Source organism: Lissotriton vulgaris, chromosome 2_1 (genome assembly GCF_964263255.1).
Source record: "Lissotriton vulgaris chromosome 2_1, aLisVul1.2, whole genome shotgun sequence".
In the NCBI taxonomy this organism is placed as follows: domain Eukaryota; kingdom Metazoa; phylum Chordata; class Amphibia; order Caudata; family Salamandridae; genus Lissotriton; species Lissotriton vulgaris.
Genome location: NC_141687.1, coordinates 19,644,017 through 19,665,600, shown reverse-complemented (window position 1 = coordinate 19,665,600; position 21,584 = coordinate 19,644,017).

Below are 21,584 nucleotides of genomic sequence, written 5' to 3'. Positions count from 1 at the left end.
AGAGCTCTGACCACCTTGTGGCGTCCTCTACAGCCCGGGAGCATGTGCCAGACCACACCACACATGGAGCTGTGGATTGCATGTCTTTATTCCTCAACATGTCACTGTTCACTGAACGCACTGCATCACAAACTTACTGCCACACCCCTCAGATGACGAAATACTTGTAAGGAGTCTACAAAGGGTCACTAGAGTCTTCATGCCCATAAACACAGGACACAACATCTCCCCTTTTGGTCAATTAAAAGTACAAACAAAGATATGCACATTATAACCCCTCGATGAGTGGTCTAGGTGCTCGCACGGGTCTTGCAGATCTAGTTGTACAGGTAGAGGAGGGGCCCCTTCACCTGGCCTCTCTGGGGAAGGGGCGATGCTTGACCTGGCCTCTCTGGAGAAGGGTCGATGCTTGACCTGGCCTCTCTGGAAAAGGGGCGGTGCTTCACCTGGCCTCTCTGGAGAAGGGGCGATGCTTGACCTGGCCTCTCTGGAGAAGGGTCGATGCTTAACCTGGCCTCGCTGGAGAAGGGGCGATGCTTGACCTGGCCTTTGACCTGGCCTCGCTGGAGAAGGAGCGATGCTTGACCTGGCCTCTCTGGAGAAGGGGCGAAGCTTGACCTGGCCTCTCTGGAGAAGGGGCGATGCTTGACCTGGCCTCTCTGGAGAAGGAGCGATGCTTGACCTGGCCTCTCTGGAGAAGGGTCGATGCTTGACCTGGCCTCTCTGGAGAAGGGTCGATGCTTGACCTGGCGATGCGAGAAGGGGCGATGCTTGACCTGGCCTCTCTGGAGAAGGGGCGAAGCTTGACCTGGCCTCTCTGGAGAAGGGCCGATGCTTGACCTGGTTTCTCTGGAGAAGGGGCGATGCTTGACCTGGCCTCTCTGGAGAAGGGTCGATGCTTGACATGGCCTCTCTGGAGAAGGGGCGATGCTTGACCTAGCCTCTCTGGAGAAGGGGCAATGCTTGACCTGGCCTCTCTGGAGAAGGGTCGATGCTTCACCTGGCCTCTCTGGAGAAGGGTCAATGCTTGACCCGACCTCTCTGGAGAAGGGTCGATGCTTCACCTGGCCTCTCTGGAGAAGGGTCGATGCTTGACCTGACCTCTCTGGAGAAGGGTCGATGCTTGACCTGGCCTCTCTGGAGAAGGGTCGATGCTTGACCTGGCCTCTCTGGAGAAGGGTCGATGCTTGACATGGCCTCTCTGGAGAAGGGTCAATGCTTGACCTCGCCTCTCTGAAAAAGGGTCGATGCTTGACCTGGCCTCTCTGGAGAATGGGCGATTCTTGTCCTGGCCTCTCTGGAGAAGGGGCGATGCTTTACCTGGCTTCTCTGGAGAAGGGGCGATGCTTGACCTGGGTCCTCAGCTGGACTTGTCTCACTCATGAGGTCTGGAGTCGATGAACATCAAGGCAAACGCTTAAAGTAGTGTGGTAGCAAGCCTCAGCCAGGCCTACCAGTGCAAGGGATTCGCCATTCTCTGCACAGAATCCTTAGACCAACAGCAAGAAGTTTGCCCAGAAACTAAAATAGAAAACACAGAGTTTATAAAACTTCATGAGGTGGAACTACATTCACACACTCACCCTTTGGTGTGGTAGTGTAGCAGAAGAGGTCGCTCCACAAGCTGCTCCCTGCCTTGCCTGGTATCGTAGCGCTTACCGCCAGACTGTTGAGTGCCTATCTCGCCTTGCACCCACAACTGCTTTAGCCTGAATAATTATTTATTAGAGTTCGTAGCGCTAGATTGCCCCGCCTGTTTATTATTATTTATTAAATTGCTGATGTAAATTAGATCGTAGCGCTTGATTGCCAAGGTGCGCTTGTACGATATTTGAACTTGTGCTGTGCTGCCTGCAGTCTTATTTGTGCCTGATTGTGCCGGCGCCACTGCCATTTGCATCGCGCTATTTCCAATTGTGCCCCAATCCTGTTGCGATATTGGCTTGCTGCCATTTTGCTTTTGTTGTTGTTGTTGTGCCTCCCTGCCCTGATCTCCACCCCGCTCCCGCCTCCCAGCTGATCCTCCCTCGCCCCTCCCCTTCCACTATCCACATATGACAGATGCCTACACGTGCAGCGTTCACGCGCAGCGGTCGCGCCCCATGCGCGCCGAAGGTGCGCCAAAGGTAAGCCCGTCTACGCCCGTCCGCGCCTAGACCGCGCCCAGCGCCAGACCCCCTGGTCCACGCAAATCCCATTCCACCCTCATAATATACAACGCCGCAACCCTCTCAGCACTTAACCCCGGCCCACTCCCTAACTGCTACCAAGCCGCTCCAGGACACACCCATGGACCCTTCACCTGCCACTCCTGCAAGTTCGACTGCATCAGGACCCACACCAAATCCACAAACTCCAAAGAGAGCTCGGACACTAACCACCTAAAGTGCTTACTGCTCAACACCCGCTCAGTCCACAGACACTCCATCGAACTCTGGAACCTACTCGACACTACATCGCCGGACGTCGCCTTCCTTACAGAAACATGGATGAACGCCTCATCAGCCCCCGACATTGCCATAGCCATCCCGGACACCTACAAGATCATCCGAAAGGACCGCATCAACCAAACAGGAGGAGGCATCGCCATCGTCCATAAGAACACCATCCGCATCACGACCAGCTCCGACGATAACCTCGCTACCGCCGAACACCTTCACTTCCAGATTCACACCGACCCCAAAACCACACTCAGAGGCACCCTTATCTACAGACCCCCAGGACCCCGCTCACAATTCAGTGAAGACATCGCTGACTTCATCAGCCCACATGCCATCCCAACCGAGATCTACATTCTACTGAGAGACCTCAACTTCCACCTGGACAAGAAAAACGACAACAACACCACCACCCTTCTGGACAACATGGCCAATCTCGGACTCAAACAACTCGTTGACACCCCCACCCATTCCGCCGGACACACGCTTGACCCTATCTTCACCTCCAGCAAGCACATCTCCTTCGATCACACCACAGCTCTCCATTGGACGGACCACAGCTGCGTTCACTTCCACTACAAAAAATCCACGTCCCATAACCCCACACAACCTATTCCCCGAAGAAACTGGAACAAAATCACCACCGACCAGCTCTTCTCGTCGCTTCAACAAAACACTCCTGCCAATTCATCGGACCCAAACCAAGCAGCCACCAACCTCACACAATGGATCACCCACAGCGCAGACGAACTAGCACCCTTGAAAAACCATCTAATCAAGCAAGGGAACAAAAAAGCCCCCTGGTTCAACGATGACCTTAAAAAAAACAAGAAGTTCTGTCGGACTCTCGAGAAAACCTGGAGAAAAAACCCTACCACTGACAACCTGGCCTCCTTCAGGAACGCCTCCCGCAAACACCACCAACTCATCTGATCCACCAAGAAATCAGCATTTAAGGATCGACTTGACAACAATGCCCAAAACAGCAAAGAACTATTCAACATCGTCAAAGAATTCACTAACCCCTCCACAGGCACTAACGACATCACCCCCTCCCAAGACCTCTGCGACTCTCTATCATCATTCTTCCACAACAAAATCGCCGAAATACATAACAGCTTTCAAAACCAGTCCAAAGACCAGCCCCCTCCACCCACCTCCGAACCAAAACCCCCCTCTAACAACCTTTGCGCCTGGAACCCAATCACCACTGAAGACACCATCCGCCTGATGAATTCCATCCACTCAGGATCACCAACCGACCCTTGTCCCCACCACATCTTCAACAAAGCAGACTCCATCATCGCCCCCCATCTCCGAGACGTAATCAACTGTTCCCTCAACTCCGCCACCTTCCCAGAAAACTGGAAACATGCCGAACTCAGCGCCCTTCTGAAGAAACCCACGGCTGACCCAACCGAACTTAAGAACTACCGCCCCATCTCGCTCCTCCCATTCCCCGCCAAAGTCATCGAGAAAGCCGTCAACAGTCAGCTCGCCGCCTTCCTCGAATCCAACAAATCCCTCGACTCCTCTCAATCAGGCTTCCGAGCCAAACACAGCACCGAAACCGCCCTCATCGCAGCAACAGATGACATCCGAACACTTCTGGACAGAGAAACAGTTGCTCTCATCTTACTTGACCTCTCTGCAGCCTTCGACACAGTCTGTCATAGCACCCTCATACAACGCCTCAGCAACATCAGAGTACAAGGAAAGGCATTGGACTGGATCATATCGTTCCTCACCGGAAGAACCCAGAGAGTCCGCCTCCCCCCTTTCAAATCAGAGGCCACCGAAGTCATCTGCGGCGTACCACAAGGATCATCACTCAGCCCCACCCTCTTCAACGTATACATGAGTCCCCTCGCATCCATCGTGCGCCAACACAACCTCAACATCATCTCCTACGCAGACGACACCCAGCTGATCCTCTCCCTCACAAAAGACCCAAACACTGCCAAAACCAACCTACACGAAGGAATGAAAGAAGTAGCCGAGTGGATGAAGAACAGCCATTTAAAACTAAACTCGGACAAAACAGAAGTCCTCATCCCCCTCTGCCTGGGACAACTCATGGTGGCCACTGGCCCTCGGAATCGCACCCATACCTACGGACCACGCACGTAACCTGGGCTTCATCCTAGGCTCCTCCCTCTCGATGACCTGACAAGTCAACGCCGTCTCATCATCTTGCTTCAACATCCTACGAATGCTCAAAAAAATCTTCAGTTGGATCCCCACCGAAACAAGAAAGACAGTCACCCACGCACTGGTCACAAGCCGATTGGATTATGGCAACACCCTTTACGCCAGAACCACAGCCAAACTACAGAAAAAACTCCAACGCATCCAAAACGCCTCAGCCAGGCTCATTTTGGACATCCCTCGTCAAGCTCACATTTCCGACCACCTGAAAGACCTCCATTGGCTCCCTGTCAACAAGAAAATAACGTTCCGTCTCCTCACCCACGCACACAAAGCCCTCTACGACCTAGGACCCGAATGCCTCAACACGCGTCTATCCTTCTACACCCCCTCCCGCCAACTACGATCGTCCAATCAAGCCCTCGCCGCAATCCAGCACATCCACAGATCCACCATAGGGGGAAGATCCTTCTCCTACTTAGCGGCTAAAACCTGGAATTCTCTCCCCACCCACCTCCGCCTCACTCAGAACCACCTCTTTTCAGAAAGCAACTAAAAACCTGGATATTCGATAAGTAAATTCACCTCCCTCCCTCAAGCGCCTTGAGACCCTCTGGGCGAGTAGTGCGCTATACAAATTTTTGAACTTGAACTTGAACTCCTTCACTATTTACAGTTACACTCTCCATCACTAGTGATGATAGAGCTCTCAGTCTCTAGTGATGGTGGTGCTCTCAGTTACTAGTGATGGTGGCGTTCTCATTCACTAGTGATGGTGGTGCTCTCAGTCACTAGTGAGGATGGCACTCTCAATCACTAGTGATGATGGTGCTCTTAGTCACTAGCGATGATGGCACTTTCGGTCACTAGTGATGGTGGGGCTCCCATTCACTGGTGACAATGGCGCTCTCAGTCACTAGTGATGGTGGCGCTCTTAGTCGCTAGTGATGGTGGTGCTCTCAGTCACTAGTGATGATGGTGCTCTCAGTCACTAAGAATGGTGGCACTCCTAGTCACCAGTGATGATGGTGCTCTCAGACACTAGTGATGGTGGCACTCTCAGTCACTAGTCATGGTGGTGATCCCAGTCACTAGTGATGGTGATGCCCTCTGTCACTAGTCATGGTGGTGCTCTTAGTCACTAGTGATGATGGTGCTCTCAGTCACTAGGGATGGTGGCGCTCTCAGTCACTAGTGATGATGGTGCTCTCAGTCACTAGGGATGGTGGCACTCTCAGTCACCAGTGATAATGGTGCTCTCAGACACTAGTGATAGTGGTGCTCTCAGTCACTAGTGATGGTGGTGCTCCCAGTCACTAGTGATGGTGGTTAACTCAGGCACTAGTGATGGTGGTGCTCTTAGTCACTAGTGATGATTGCGTTCTCAGTCACGAGTGATGGTGGTGCTCTCAGTCACTAGTGATGGGTGCTCTCTCATTCACTAGTGAGGTGGTGCTCTCAGTCACTAGTGATGATGGTACTCTGTCACTATGGATGGTGGAGCTCTCGGTTACTATTTACGGTGACACTCTCCATCACTAGTGATGGTGGTGCTCTCTCTCCCTAGTGATGGTGGTGCTCTCAGAAACTAGTGATGTTGGTGGTCTCGGTCACTAGTGATGGTGGCGCTCTCAGTCATTAGTGACAATGGCGCTCTCAGTCACTAGTGATGGTGGCGCTCTCAGTCGCTAGTGATGGTGGTGCTCTTAGTCACTAGTGATGGTGGTGCTCTCAGTCACTAGTGATGATGGTGCTCTTATTCACTAAGGATGGTGGCACTCCTAGTCACCAGTGATGATGGTGCTCTTAGACACTTGTGATGGTAACGCTCTCAGTCACTAGTCATGGTGGTGATCCCAGTCACTAGTGATGGTGATGCCCTCTGTCACTAGTCATGGTGGTGCTCTTAGTCACTAGTGATGGTGGCGCTCTTAGTCACTAGTGATGATGGTGCTCTCAGTCACTAGGGATGGTGGCACTCTCAGTCACCAGTGATAATGGTGCTCTCAGACACTAGTGATAGTGGTGCTCTCAGTCACTAGTGATGGTGGTGCTCCCAGTCACTAGTGATGGTGGTTAACTCAGTCACTAGTGATGGTGGCGCTCTTAGTTACTAGTGATGATGGCGCTCTCAGTCACGAGTGATGGTGGTGCTCTCAGTCACTAGTGATGGGTGCTCTCTCATTCACTAGTGAGGTGGTTCTCTCAGTCACTAGTGATGATGGTACTCTGTCACTATGGATGGTGGCGCTCTCGGTTACTATTTACGGTGACACTCTCCATCACTAGTGATGGTGGTGCTCTCTGTCCCTAGTGATGGTGGTGCTCTCAGAAACTAGTGATGTTGGTGGTCTCGGTCACTAGTGATGGTGGCGCTCTCAGTCACTAGTGATGATGGTGTTCACAGTCACTACTGATGTTGACGGCCTCTGTTACTGGTGATGGTGGTGCTCTCAGTCACTAGTGATGGTGGCGTTCTCATTCAGTAGTGATGATGGAGCTCTTAAACACTATTGATGGTGGCGCTCTCAGTCACTAATGATGATGGCACTCTTAGTCACGAGTGATGGTGATTCTCTCAGTCACTAGTGATGATAGTACTCTGTCACTAGTGATGTTGGTGCTCTCAGTTACTATTGATGGTGGCTCTCTCAGTCACTAGTGATGGTGGTGCTCTCAGTCACTAGTGATGATAGTACTCTGTCACTAGTGATGGTGGTGCTTTCCGTCAATATTTACGGTGACACTCTCCATCACTAGTGATGGTAAGGCTCTCAGGCACTAGTGATGGTGGTGCTATCAGCCACTAGTGATGGTGGTGGTCTCGGTCACTAGTGATGGTGGTGCTCTCAGTCACCACTGATTGTGACGGCTCTGTCACTAGTGATGGGGGCGCTCTCAGTCACTAGTGATGGTGAGCACTCAGTCCCTAGTGATGGTGGTACTCCCAGGCACCAGTGATGGTGGTGCTCACAGGCACCAGTGATGGTGTGCTCCCAGGCACCAGTTATGAGGGGGCTCTCAGTCACTAGTGATGGTGTGCTACCAGGCACCAGTGAAGGTGGTGCTCCCAGGCACCAGTGATGGTGTGCTCCCAGGCAGCAGTGAAGATGGAGCTTTCAGTCACCAGTGGTGATGGGGATCTCAGACTCTAGTGATGTGCGCTCCCAGGGATCAGTGATGATGGCGCTCTCAGTCACTAATGATGGTGGCACTCTCAGTCACCAGTGATGGTGATGCTCCCAGTCACTAGTGTAGGTGGCACCTTCCGTTACTAGTGATGGTGGCGCTCTCGGTCATTAGTGATGGTGGTGCTCTCAGTCACTAGTGATGGTGACGCCCTCTGTCACTAGTGATGTTGGTGCTCTTTGTCACTAGTGATGGTGGCGCTCTCAGTCACTAGTGGTGGTTGGGCTCACAGTCACTAGTGATGGTGGAGCTCTCAGTCTTTAGTGATGGCAGCGCTTTCCGTCACTAGTGATGGTGGAGATCTCGGTCATTAGTGATGGTGATGGTATCAGTCACTAGTAATGGTGGTGCTCCCAGTCACTAGTGATGGTGGCGCTTTCCGTCACTAGTGATGTGGCGATCTCGGTCATTAGTGATGGTGATACTCTCAGTCACTAGTGATGGTGGTGCTCTCAGTCACTAGTGATGGTGATGCCCTCTGTCACTAGCGATGGTGGTGCTCTATGTCTCTAGTGATGGTGGCGCTCTCAGTCACTAGTGATGGTTGCGCTCACAGTCACTAGTGATGGTGGTGCTCTCAGTCATTAGTGATGGTGGTGCTCTTAGTCACTAGTGATGGTGGCTCTCTCAGTCACTAGTGATGGTGGTGCTCTCAGTCACAAGTGATGATGGTACTCTGTCACTAGTGATGGTGACGCTTTCCGTCACTAGTGATGGTGGCGATCTCGGTCATTAGTGATGGTGATACTCTCAGTCACTAGTGATGGTGGTGCTCTCAGTCACTAGTGATGGTGATGCCCTCTGTCACTAGCGATGGTGATGCTCTCTGTCACTAGTGATGGTGGCGCTCTCAGTCACAAGTGATGATGGTACTCTGTCACTAGTAATGGTGATGCTCTCCATCACTATTTACGGTGACACTCTCCATCACTAGTGATGGTGCTGCTCTCAGCCACTGGTGATGGTGGTGGTCTCGGTCACTAGTATTGGTGGTGCTCTCAGTCACTAGTGATGGTGGTGGTCTCGGTCACTAGTGATGGTGGTGCTCTCAGTCACTAGTGATGGTGGTGCTGTCCGGCACTAGTGATGGCGGTGCTCCGATCAATCAATCAATCATATCATTTGTAAAGCACACTACTCACCCGTGAGGGTCTCAAAGCGCTAGTTGTTGGGGTTCAGGGGGGCCGGGTGCCTTCTGTCTAGACCCCCGGTCACTGGTTTTAGTGTGTAGTGCCAAGTGCATGTGCGAATTTATGGACGCTCCCTTGGGCTCGCTTTAAAAGGGCTTGCCCGCAGGAAACCGGTGCTTGGTTTCTTTGATGGTCCCTTGCCGTGTGTTTCTAGTTCCTGTTTGCCTTTAGAGGGCTGGCATTTGGCTCCCCATTCCCTATTACTCCTGTTTTCTTAACCTTTGGGGTATTTTTGAACCCTTAGTGGGGACCTGTTTTGTAATTGGTGACGCTTCGGAATACGCGGCTGCGTTTCCCTTGATAGCTGGGCGTCCCGTTTTTCTCTTGTTTTTGTATCTAAACCATCTTGTTGTGTATCTTTTGGGTGGTTTCACGAAGGAGCTGAATAACGGCCGTTTTTTGTGCTACCTTCGTGTTCTTTTAATAATAGGGTTTTTTTGGGTGTCTTTTATGTTCTTGGACAACTTTTTTCCCCTATCCCTTCCCAGTCCTTATTTTTGTTTCTTGCTGATTCCACCCCCTTTGTCATTCTCGGTGTTTCCCGAGGGGGCGTGGTTGGTCTGGGGTTACGGAAGAAAGATCCAATATGAAAGCTGTTGATTGCTTCCTGATTCGTTTTAAGCTACTCCCGAGTGTTGACTGGGGTAAGCGGGGAGGTCGGTGGTTCGTGTGTGTACTTGGCACTTGTTTTGTTAATGGGGTGTGTCTAATCTTATCCCCTTTTCTTTTTCAGTGGTCTCGACTGGGGTCAAGCAGTTCGCTACCAGGGAATTAGAGAAGACACGCTGTATTCCCCAAGACCTTGGGTTCCCTTGTTTTGCTTACCCACCTTCTCCCGGTGTTATGTTCTCCATCACCCGGTATATATCTGTGGGTGTTGGGGATTACGGCGAGGGTAGGGGATTGGGATGTTCTTCACTCCTGCGGTGTTTGGCTGGTTGGCAACGGAACACTAGGGCGGGGAATGCTGCTACTGCTCGAAAAGCCAGGTCTTAAGGAGTTTTCTGAAGGTCAGAAGGTCTTGGGTCTGCAGTAGGTGAATCGGGAGGGTGTTCCAGGTCTTGGCGGTGAGCTGGGAGAACTATCTGCTGCCGGAGGTCGCTCTTCGGAAGTGGGGGACAGTGGCAAGGGTGAGGTCAGTGAAGCGGAACTGGCGAGTGGGGGTGTAGATGCTGAGTTGTCTGTTGAGGTACGTTGGGCCGGTGTTGTGAAGTGCCTTGTGTGCATGGGTGAGAAGCTTGAAGGTTATCCTCTTGTTGACCGGGAGCCAGTGCAGGTCTCTCAGGTGGGTTGTGATGTGGCTGCGGCGAGGGATGTCGAGGATCAGGCGTGCAGAGGCGTTCTGGATGCGTTGGAGCCGTCTCAGGAGTTTGGCCGAGGCTCCTGCATAGAGGGCGTTTCCATAGTCCAACCTGCTGCTGACGAGGGCCTGGGTGACCGTTCTTCTCATTTCAGGGGGGATCCACTTGTAGATCCTGCGGAGCATGCGGAGGGTGTTGAAGCAGGAGGAGGAGATGGCGTTGACCTCTTTAGTCATGGAGAGGGTGGAGTTGAGGATGACCCCTAGGTTGCGTGCGTGGTCGGTGGGTGTTGGAGCGGTTCCCAGTGCGGTCGGCCACCAGGAGTCGTCCCAGGCCGAAGGGGTGGATCCGAGGTTGAGAACCTCCTTCTTGTCCGAGTTCAGCTTCAGTGGGCTGTTCCTCATCCCTTCAGCGATGGCCTTCATTCCTTCATAAAGGTTTGTTTTGGCGGTGTGGGGGTCCTTGGTGAGGGAGAGGATCAGCTGGGTGTTATCGGCGTAGGAGATGATGTTGTGGTCGTGCCGACGGGTAACGTGGGTGAGCGGTGGCATGTAGATGTTAAACAGAGTTGGGCTGAAGGATGAGCCCTTGGGTACACCGCAGATTATCTCGGTGGCTTCGGAGCGGAAGGGGGGAATGCGGACGCTCCGTGTTCTGCCAAAGAGGAAGGAGGTGGTCCAGTCCAAGGCCATCTCTTGGATCCCGGCGTTGTGGAGGCGTGTTCGTAGTGTGTGGTGGCAGACCATGTCGAAGGCGGCTGACAGGTCCAGGAGGATGAGGGCCGCCGTTTCTCCGTTGTCCAGCAGGGACATGATGTCATCAGTGGCGGCGACGAGGGAAGTCTCAATGCTGTGGTTGCTTCGGAACCCGGACTGGGAAGGGTCCAGGATGTCGTTCTCCTCGAGGTAGCGGGTTCTCCTCGAGGTAGCGAGTTGATGGTCTTCTCAATGCCCTTTGCCGGGAACGGGAGCAGGAAGATGGGCCCGAAGTTCGTGAGGTCCTTGGGGTCTGCCTTGGGTTTCTTGAGTATGGCGTTGATCTCGGCATGCTTCCAGCTCACCGGGAAGGTTGCTGTCTCGAAGGAGGTGATGATGACTTTCCAGAGATGGGGTGCGATGGATGTACTGGCTTTGTTGAAGATGTGGTGTGGGCATGGGTCTGACGGAGATCTGGAGTGGATGGTGTTCATGATCTTGATGGTGTCGTCATCGTTGATGTTGGTCCAGGAGAGCAGGCGGTTGGTGCGGATGGTGTTCATGGGGGAGGAGGTCTCAGTGTTTGTCAGGGCGGTCGTGGCATTGAAGCTGTTGTGGATGTCTGCGATCTTTTGCGGTGGAAGAAGGTGGCCAGCGAGTCACACAGGTCTTGCGAGGGTGGGACGTCATTGGTGTTGGAGCTGGGGTTGGAGAGTTCTTTCACGATGTTGAAGAGCTCTTTGCTGTTGTGCGCGTTGTTGTCTAGGCGGTTATTGAACGAGGCCCTTTTGGCGGATCTGATGAGGTGATGGTTTCTGCGGGTGGCGTTCTTGTGGGCTGCGTGGCTGTCTTGTGTTCGTTCACAGAGCCAGATCTTCTCCAGATTTCTGCAGATTTGCTTGGAGGCCCAGAGGTCTTCAGTGAACCAGCTGGCTTTCTTGTTGGTGTGATTGTTGGAGGGTTTCTTGATCGGGGCGAGGGTGTTGGCGCAGTGGTTGATCCACTGTCTGAGGTTACGGGCGGTGGTGTCAGGGTTGGTGGGGTCGGCGGATGGGCTCTGGGCGAGGGTGGTGGTTAGCTGGTCTTCGATGACTTTGCTCCAGCAGCGGCGAGGCATCTGCTGGGTGCGGTTGTGCGTGGTGGGTTTCTTGAAGGTGAAGTGGATGCAGCGATGGTCGGTCCAGTGGAGTTCGGTGGTGTGGTTGATGGAGACGTGGGGGCTTGCGGAGAAGATGGGGTCAAGCGTGTGACCAGCGGAGTGGGTGGGTGTTGTGAAGAGTTGCCTGAGTCCGAGGTTGGCTAGGTTGTTGATCAGGGTGGTGGAGTTGGTGTCGTTGAACTGGAGGTGGAAGTTCAGGTCCCTGAGGAGGATGTAGTCCATGGAGGCGAGGGCGTGTGTGCTGATGACGTCGGCGATGGAGTCGCTAAACTGTGGTCGCGGTCCGGTGGGTCTGTAGATGAGGGTTCCTCTGAGGGTGGTGTTGGGGTTGGTGTGGATCTGGAAGTGACGGTGCTCGGCGGTGCTGAGGGTGTCGTTGGTGTTGGTCGAGACTCTGAGAGTGTTCCTGTGGACGATGGCGATTCCTCCTCCTGCTCCATTCGTGTGTTAGGAAGGTGGATATCTGACTATGGTTACCCCCAAACTTTTTGCCTGGTGTTTAGCTGGTTTTTGACTTAGTTGGCCTGGGATCCTGCTATTCAGGGCCCCAGGCCGATTGCTCTCTCCTTAAAATGGACTCCATGTACCTTAGGTGCATAAAACAATTGGAATTGGTTCACCTTATAGGCCCCTGTAACAGTGTACCATAGGTGCCCAGGGCATAGGTGTAGCCAAGGCCTACCAGGGGCTGCAGCATGTATTGTGCCACCCCTGGCCTGGCCTCCATATTTGACACAACTGGCTGATCACTCAGCTGGGGTAAGTTGGTGTAATCACCTCTTGCTTAGATATAGTATCCCTATATCTAACCCTAAACTGGACACATATGTTCCTATCAGCCACTCCTATGGAAGGCCTCATCAATCCTGGAGGCAGAGTGCTTGGAAATATGTGAGAGGGTGCTCTAGCGTGAGCTGAGCCTGTCTGCAGCTGTCGGGAACCACTCCCTAAGCTGTTCTGGGATATTGCCATACCATATACTCTTAAGTGCATTATAATCCTCGCGGTTATATGCTATCTTTGGTTTGGCTTTATCAAAACATGTCGAGTAAGGTGTCATACGAATTGGAATACTATCCCCTCGACAGTTCTGTCGACGGGGATAGCATTCCAACCTTCTAGAGGGACACGACATGTGTGTAGCCTTAACCCCGGTTAAAGTTAACCAGAGCCTCAGCATCACAAAATGGATGCTGCCACCACAGACACATGTCTGACCTCCTGCTGCTGGGAGTCCTTCCAGCGAGGAGGGCCTGGACAAAGGGTTTCCTGCCTGGGGAGGTGCGAGCACCACCCCAGACAGGGTTTTGTGTATTGGGTAGGACAGGGCTGAATAGATTGAGACATGCCTGGGGCACACAAGGTGTCCCTGTGCATAAGCCAGCCCAAACCGGTTCTGGGGCTTTCCAGCCCCAGTCCTGGCGAGGAGCTGGACACAGGAGAGGGGGTGTAACCACTCCCCTTCCTGGTCCCACCCAGAGGAGGGACCTAGTAGGTGATCCACCCCTCAGATTGGGAATAAGAGTGGGAGCAGTGCCATTGCACAGCAGATCATCCTGAATCAACTTTACACGAAGAATAAGACTGGACTTCGACATTCTGCTGCACAGAAGACTGAAGAGAATCTCCCTTGTGGCCTAGGAGTGGCCACCCTGTGAACACAGGTACCAACCAGCAACTCGACGTCTGCTTTGCCGCCGCCTCCCGCCGGAGCCCGAGCCCAGAGCCCGACAAGAACCAGACTCCCAGACCTCTCAGAGCCCGATCCACAGTCCCTACAAAGAAGGGACTCGTGGAGGCACCGAATGACGTGGGACCGGACCTCTTGGAAGACACTCGAAAAGCTGACTGCGCAGCTTCTGAGGCATCCTCGACGTTGTGCTTTGGGGACTGAGAATCCCCACCACCGAGCAGCCTTTGCACCTAAGATCAGCCCTCCAGCAACTCCACGATCTGCGTGGGGCCCTTTTGCATTGTGCCACTCGATGCGCCATCCCGGCCACTAGCCACGTGGTCAGCGGCCATCTTGGCGACGAAACCGACGATTTACACAACAGGTCTGGTCGCTCCAGACCTACCCAAGCTCCTGTAAAAAGGAGCACCCGCTCTGACCTTGCTGGTCCGAGTGATAAGCATTTTTCAACTTCTGCGTGGCTTGCATTTGCCAAGGCCTGTTTGCTTCGATCAGGTCGCCGACACCGCCAACAGCGAGAAGCCTACGTGGGACAGCTCGTGACTGACTCCTGGACGTCCTCGACCCCGGGTATCCACATGGCTGCAGAAAGAAGCTACCCGACAACGCCTGTTTGCACCCGACATCGCCTGGTTCCAATCTGGTTCCACGGTAGTCACTGGCTAGTGACTTTGAACACTGTCCCCTCTGCTTTCAGGTCTTCACATCTTCAGATCCACCCTTGGATCCACCGGAACTCTTCACATCGAGCCGCCTGCAGCATCTTCAGCTCCAAGCACCATCGACCAGCGTGACGAAACCCGACACTACTTCGACCCTGTGCACCCGCTTCCTGTGGGTGAGGTAACTCAGCTCCGCCGGTGCTCCAGCACTGGTACACATCTCAAGGGCCTGTGTCTTAAGTTTCAGCTCCGTAGGTCACTCGGAAGGTTCCTAACTTTCTAACTTTGTACTTTTTACGCACCATAGACTTTACATTGGAAAGTGCGTGCACTTTGAACACTGCACCCGAGTCCCGCGGGCCTTTCCCGACTTAGTCACTGCTAGTCTCGAATAGCTCCAGCGATTCCCAAGGCCCTAGGCCTGTTCCCTTTCCTATTGGTATCTCTTATACCACTTTCTTAGTATATGGTTTAGGTGGCCCCTAGGGCTCATCCATATTGTGCAACTTTTGTGTATTTTAAACTGTCTTGTGATTTAACGCTTGTGCTTCTGTGCTCATAAAGAGTCCAGGGGATTTTATAGCTAATAAATCAATATATATTTTCAATATATATCTGTGTGGTGTCCCTTTCATTTGGTATTCAAGGGGGTTGTGTATGGTATAACAGCTGGCTTCACATGCCTTTCAGAGTTTAGCCTAAGACTGCTTTGTCCACGTTACCACTAGGATAACTGGCCTACAAGGTTGAATTACAACCAATCATCATAAGGGTTGCTTGGCATGGTACAAAGTGATCACTAAGAATTAGTGAGCATTATATACCAGGCCAACTTGTCACATTGGTGAGCAGCGGATTGGGATCTGAGCCTGCTGTTGTTTTTCCATTACAATCTTTGAGATTATCATTTGAAAGATCATACAGGTACCTGCTAGGTACATATAAAACAAGACTAGTATACTTAAGTTCTACTGAACTTTGTTGTTGTAGAGCAAAGGGAGTAGCACACCCTAGCTACAACTACTAGATAGGTTTAGTAGGTAAACACCAGTGTAGGTAGATTGCAACACATCCACCCACACTAGAGCAATGTCTGGAGCAGAGGGTTCCACTGGGAACATCCCTGTTTAGAGTGACCCTCCAAGGGCACCATCTAAATTTGCTATTTTTTCCTTTAAGGAATTAAGACAGCTTTGTGTCTTAAGGGGTCTGAAGACAGGGCCTTCCCCTACTACAGACCACCTAAGAGAGCTCTTAGACCAGTCTGAGACTCTAAAGCCCTCTAAGGCAAACCCCACAGGGAATGCTGAAGGAGGCCATCCTTCAGAGGATGACACTGTAGACACCCCTGGTCCTATCATCCTAGTAGACGAGGAAGCCTCCACCACTGGAGCTCCTCAAGTAGATGAGGAGGAAGAGGAAGAGGAAGAAGAGGAAGAGGTGGAAAGCAGTGAGTCAGATGATGACAGAAATAGTCAGGTGCTGGTCAGCAGACTGAACCAGGCTAACTTAAGCCAACTTGGGAATGAATCTGGTAACAACCCATTCAGACCCCCAGGTGGACTTAACCCGAAGCCTAGGAGGAGAAGGACTCACTCAGGTGACTCTGACAAATCCCATGCTTCTAGAGTCTCTCATGGTCACTCCAGAAAGGGGATGACTAGCCCTCAGAGAAGGGAACATGAGACCAAATTGAGAGAAGCTCAAATTAGAGAGGCTGAATTGAAAGTCCAGAGACAAGAGTTAGAAATTGCCCTGGCCCAAGAGAAACTTGCTAGAGCAAGACAGCCTAGAGAGAGTGGATTAGGATCCACTGGTGGCAGCAATATCCAGAAGGATAAAGACAGGTCCTTTGATACAAGAAACCTGAGTAAGATTGTGCCCCCCTACAAAGCTGGGGATGATATCCACAAATGGATGACTGCACTTGAGAGAGCCTGCATGGTACAGCAGATCCCTCAGGAGCAGTGGGCAGCAATCTTGTGGCTCTCCTTTGAAGGTAGAGGCAGAGACAGACTCCTCACAGTTAGTGATGGGGATTCTAGAAACTACATGGTCCTGAAGAGTGCTCTGATTGATGGGTTAGGCTTAACCACTGAACAGTACAGGTTAATGTTCAGAGATACCCAGAAGACACAGACTCAGGACTGGTCTGAATTTGTTGAGTGTGCCACTAAGGCTCTGGAGGGCTGGTTGCTGGGAAGTAAGGTTACTGACTATACAGGATTGTATAATTTAATTATGAGAGAGCAAATCTTAAGTAATTGTCAAAATCAGCTTCTACATCAGCACCTGGTTGACTCTGATCTGACCTCCCCACAAGAATTGGGTAGGAGGGCAGACAAATGGGTCAGAACCAGGATCAGGCCTAAGAACCAGGGTGGTGACCAAAAGAAAGAGACTACCAAGCCTCAAGAGAAGGGTGGGGATAAAAGTAAGGAAAAGACTTCCCCAGGGCCCCAAAACTCCAAGAATGGGGGTGGGTCCCAAGACACTTCTACAACCCAGAAAAAGCCTTATTGTCATACCTGTAAACAGGTGGGGCATTACAAAACAGATAGCTGGCAATAAGGAGAATATACCTCCAGGTAAGGCTCCAACACCTCCTGTCACTGTTAGCAGTGGTCCCCCAGGTGGTGGGAGCACCCCCAAGAATTTGGGTGGGTTTACTTTTGGAGGACAGGTGGACTCTGGCCTATCCAGGTCCCCTAACTCAGATACTCTTGTCTATGAGACCGGCATGGGGTTTGCCAATTTCACTGCTTGCCCAAACACTTTGAGCAAGTATAGACAGGAGCCCCTCATCAATGGTTTGAAAGTTGAGGCCTTCAGAGACACAGGGGCTAGCATCACCATGGTGGCTGAATGTCTAGTCCCCTCAAGGCAACTTTTACCTGATGCCAGATATCAGGTGACAAACATTGATGGCATAGAAACCAATCATCCCATGGCAGTAGTCAATCTTAGCTGGGGAGGTGTCACTGGCCCAAAGAGAGTGGCAGTGTCAGCAAACTTGCCTGTAGATTGCCTACTGGGTAATGATTTGGAAATCTCAGCCTGGGCTGAGGTTGAACAGCAAACCCATTCTAGAATGGTAAATCTCCATGGAAAGGTTAGCGGGGCTGTGATGGCTACAGCCCCAATCCAAGATGTCCTTCCTGAAAAGGTTGGGAGGGCTGAGCAAACCTCAGCCCCATCTTTAGATAACCTCCCTCCTGAAAAGAGTAGCAGGGCTGTACTAGTAACAGCCCATACCCAAACTGAGTCTCCTCCTGAAAAGGTTGGTGGGGCTGTGATGGCCACAGCCCAAACTCAAACTGATACATGGGTAGTGAAGCCTGAAATGATGGATCACTCCACCCAAACAGAGAGCATTGAGGAGGAAGAGAAATCTCCCTCCCACCAGACTTTAGGAAAGGATCAGCCTCCTCAGGGAACTGATCTTACCCCTGATGAAGGAACTGTCCCAGAGGTTGTTAGGCCTGGTCTGACAGAGCCTCTGATGGCAGTGGACCCTTCTCAGGAGGGGCCCAGTCTGGAGCAGGTAACCTGCCCCTCTCTACCTTGCCTTACTCAGCCCAGGGCTGCAGAGGACAAGAAGGACAGTGAGACCCAAAGGGCCCCCTGTCAAACAAAGCACCCCCATCAACAGATTAGGGGCACCGAAACTAGTAGCCCTAGTGAGGTGAAAACTTTAAAAACTCCTGAGGGATCCCCCTTAAAAGTAGTTAGGGACCTCCCCCAGATGGATATTGTTGGGCACAGCCAAACCTGGGACCAAAAGGCCCCAAACCTGACCTGTCCCTCCAGTAAGCCAAACAGAGGGACCCAGCCTCCAGCTTTAGGTAGCCAGAGGTTGACCCTGAGAGCACAGTGCAACTCAGTCAGAGAAAGAAAGGCACACATGGTGGAGAGTGATTGGAGGAAGCTGAGCCCTACAGAGGAAACTCACTTCAGTACTCCATCTCAACACCAGCCTTTGACTTTGCAAAGACACACCACAGGTAGAGATTCCCTATGGTGGAGACCCTCAGATACCCTTAGGGTGAGGGATTGCTTAGTGGACCATGAGACAGGGGGTTACCAAGCCAGAGCTGGTACTTCCTTATATGGCCACTTAGGCAATATAGGCTTACCTGGTCAAGGATAGCCTTATCTCCTTTCGTTTGGGGGGGGGGGGGGTTATGTAGGAAGGTGGATATCTGACTATGGTTACCCCCACACTTTTTGCCTGGTGTTTAGCTGGTTTTTGACTTAGTTGGCCTGGGATCCTGCTATTCAGGGCCCCAGGCCGATTGCTCTCTCCTTAAAATGGACTCCATGTACCTTAGGTGCATAAAACAATTGGAATTGGTTCACCTTATAGGACCCTGTAACAGTGTACCATAGGTACCCAGGGCATAGGTGTAGCCAAGGCCTACCAGGGGCTGCAGCATGTATTGTGCCACCCCTGGCCTGGCCTCCATATTTGACACAACTGGCTGATCACTCAGCTGGGGTAAGTTGGTGTAATCACCTCTTGCTTAGATATAGTATCCCTATATCTAACCCTAAACTGGACACATATGTTCCTATCAGCCACTCCTATGGAAGGCCTCATCCATCCTGGAGGCAGAGTGCTTGGAAATATGTGAGAGGGTGCTCTAGCGTGAGCTGAGCCTGTCTGCAGCTGTCGGGAACCACTCCCTAAGCTGTTCTGGGATATTGCCATACCATATACTCTTAAGTGCATTATAATCCTCGCGGTTATATGCTATCTTTGGTTTGGCTTTATCAAAACATGTCGAGTAAGGTGTCATACGAATTGGAATACTATCCCCTCGACAGTTCTGTCAACGGGGATAGCATTCCACCCTTCTAGAGGGACACGACATGTGTGTAGCCTTAACCCCGGTTAAAGTTAACCAGAGCCTCAGCATCACAAAATGGATGCTGCCACCACAGACACATGTCTGACCTCCTGCTGCTGGGAGTCCTTCCAGCGAGGAGGGCCTGGACAAAGGGTTTCCTGCCTGGGGAGGTGCGAGCACCACCCCAGACAGGGTTTTGTGTATTGGGTAGGACAGGGCTGAATAGATTGAGACATGCCTGGGGCACACAAGGTGTCCCTGTGCATAAGCCAGCCCAAACCGGTTCTGGGGCTTTCCAGACCCAGTCCTGGCGAGGAGCTGGACAAAGGAGAGGGGGTGTAACCACTCCCCTTCCTGGTCCCACCCAGAGGAGGGACCTAGTAGGTGATCCACCCCTCAGATTGGGAATAAGAGTGGGAGCAGTGCCATTGCACAGCAGATCATCCTGAATCAACTTTACACGAAGAAGAAGACTGGACTTCGACATTCTGCTGCACAGAAGACTGAAGAGAATCTCCCTTGTGGCCTAGGAGTGGCCACCCTGTGAACACAGGTACCAACCAGCAACTCGACGTCTGCTTTGCCGCCGCCTCCCGCCGGAGCCCGAGCCCAGAGCCCGACAAGAACCAGACTCCCATACCTCTCAGAGCCCGATCCACAGTCCCTACAAAGAAGGGACCCATAGAGGCACCGAGTGACGTGGGACCGGACCTCTTGGAAGACACTCGAAAAGCTGACTGCGCAGCTTCTGAGGCATCCTCGACGTTGTGCTTTGGGGACTGAGAACCCCCACCACCGAGCAGCCCTTGCACCGAAGGTCAGCCCTCCAGCATCTCCACGATCTGCCTGGGGCCCTTTTGCATTGTGCCACTCGACGCGCCCTCCCGGCCACTAGCCACGTGGTCAGCGGCCATCTTGGCGACGAAACCGACGATTTACACAGCAGGTCTGGTCGCTCTAGACCTACCCAAGCTCCTGTAAAAAGGAGCACCCGCTCTGACCTTGCTGGTCCGAGTGATAAGCATTTTTCAACTTCTGCGTGGCTTGCATTTGCCACGGCCTGTTTGCTCCGATCAGGTCGCTGACACCGCCAACAGCGAGAAGCCTACGTGGGACAGCTCGTGACCGACTCCTGGACGTCCTCGACCCCGGGTATCCACGTGGCTGCAGAAAGAAGCTACCCGACAACGCCTGTTTGCACCCGACATCGCCTGGTTCCAATCTGGTTCCACGGTAGTCACTGGCTAGTGACTTTGAACACTGTCCCCTCTGCTTTCAGGTCTTCACATCTTCAGATCCACCCTTGGATCCACCGGAACTCTTCACATCGAGCCGCCTGCAGCATCTTCAGCTCCAAGCACCATCGACCAGCGTGACGAAACCCGACACTACTTCGACCCTGTGCACCCGCTTCCTGTGGGTGAGGTAACTCAGCTCCGCCGGTGCTCCAGCACTGGTACACATCTCAAGGGCCTGTGTCTTAAGTTTCAGCTCCGTAGGTCACTCGGAAGGTTCCTAACTTTCTAACTTTGTACTTTTTACGCACCATAGACTTTACATTGGAAAGTGCGTGCACTTTGAACACTGCACCCGAGTCCCGCGGGCCTTTCCCGACATAGTCACTGCTAGTCGTGAATAGCTCCAGCGATTCCCAAGGCCCTAGGCCTGTTCCCTTTCCTATTGGTATCTCTTATACCACTTTCTTAGTATATGGTTTAGGTGGCCCCTAGGGCTCATCCATATTGTGCAACTTTTGTGTATTTTAAACTGTCTTGTGATTTAACGCTTGTGCTTCTGTGCTCATAAAGAGTCCAGGGGATTTTATAGTTAATAAATCAATATATATTTTCAATATATATCTGTGTGGTGTCCCTTTCATTTGGTATTCAAGGGGGTTGTGTATGGTATAACAGCTGGCTTCACATGCCTTTCAGAGTTTAGCCTAAGACTGCTTTGTCCACGTTACCACTAGGATAACTGGTCTACAAGGTTGAATTACAACCAATCATCATAAGGGTTGCTTGGCATGGTACAAAGTGATCACTAAGAATTAGTGAGCATTATATACCAGGCCAACTTGTCACATTGGTGAGCAGCGGATTGGGATCTGAGCCTGCTGTTGTTTTACCATTACAATCTTTGAGATTATCATTTGAAAGATCATACAGGTACCTGCTAGGTACATATAAAACAAGACTAGTATACTTAAGTTCTACTGAACTTTGTTGTTGTAGAGCAAAGGGAGTAGCACACCCTAGC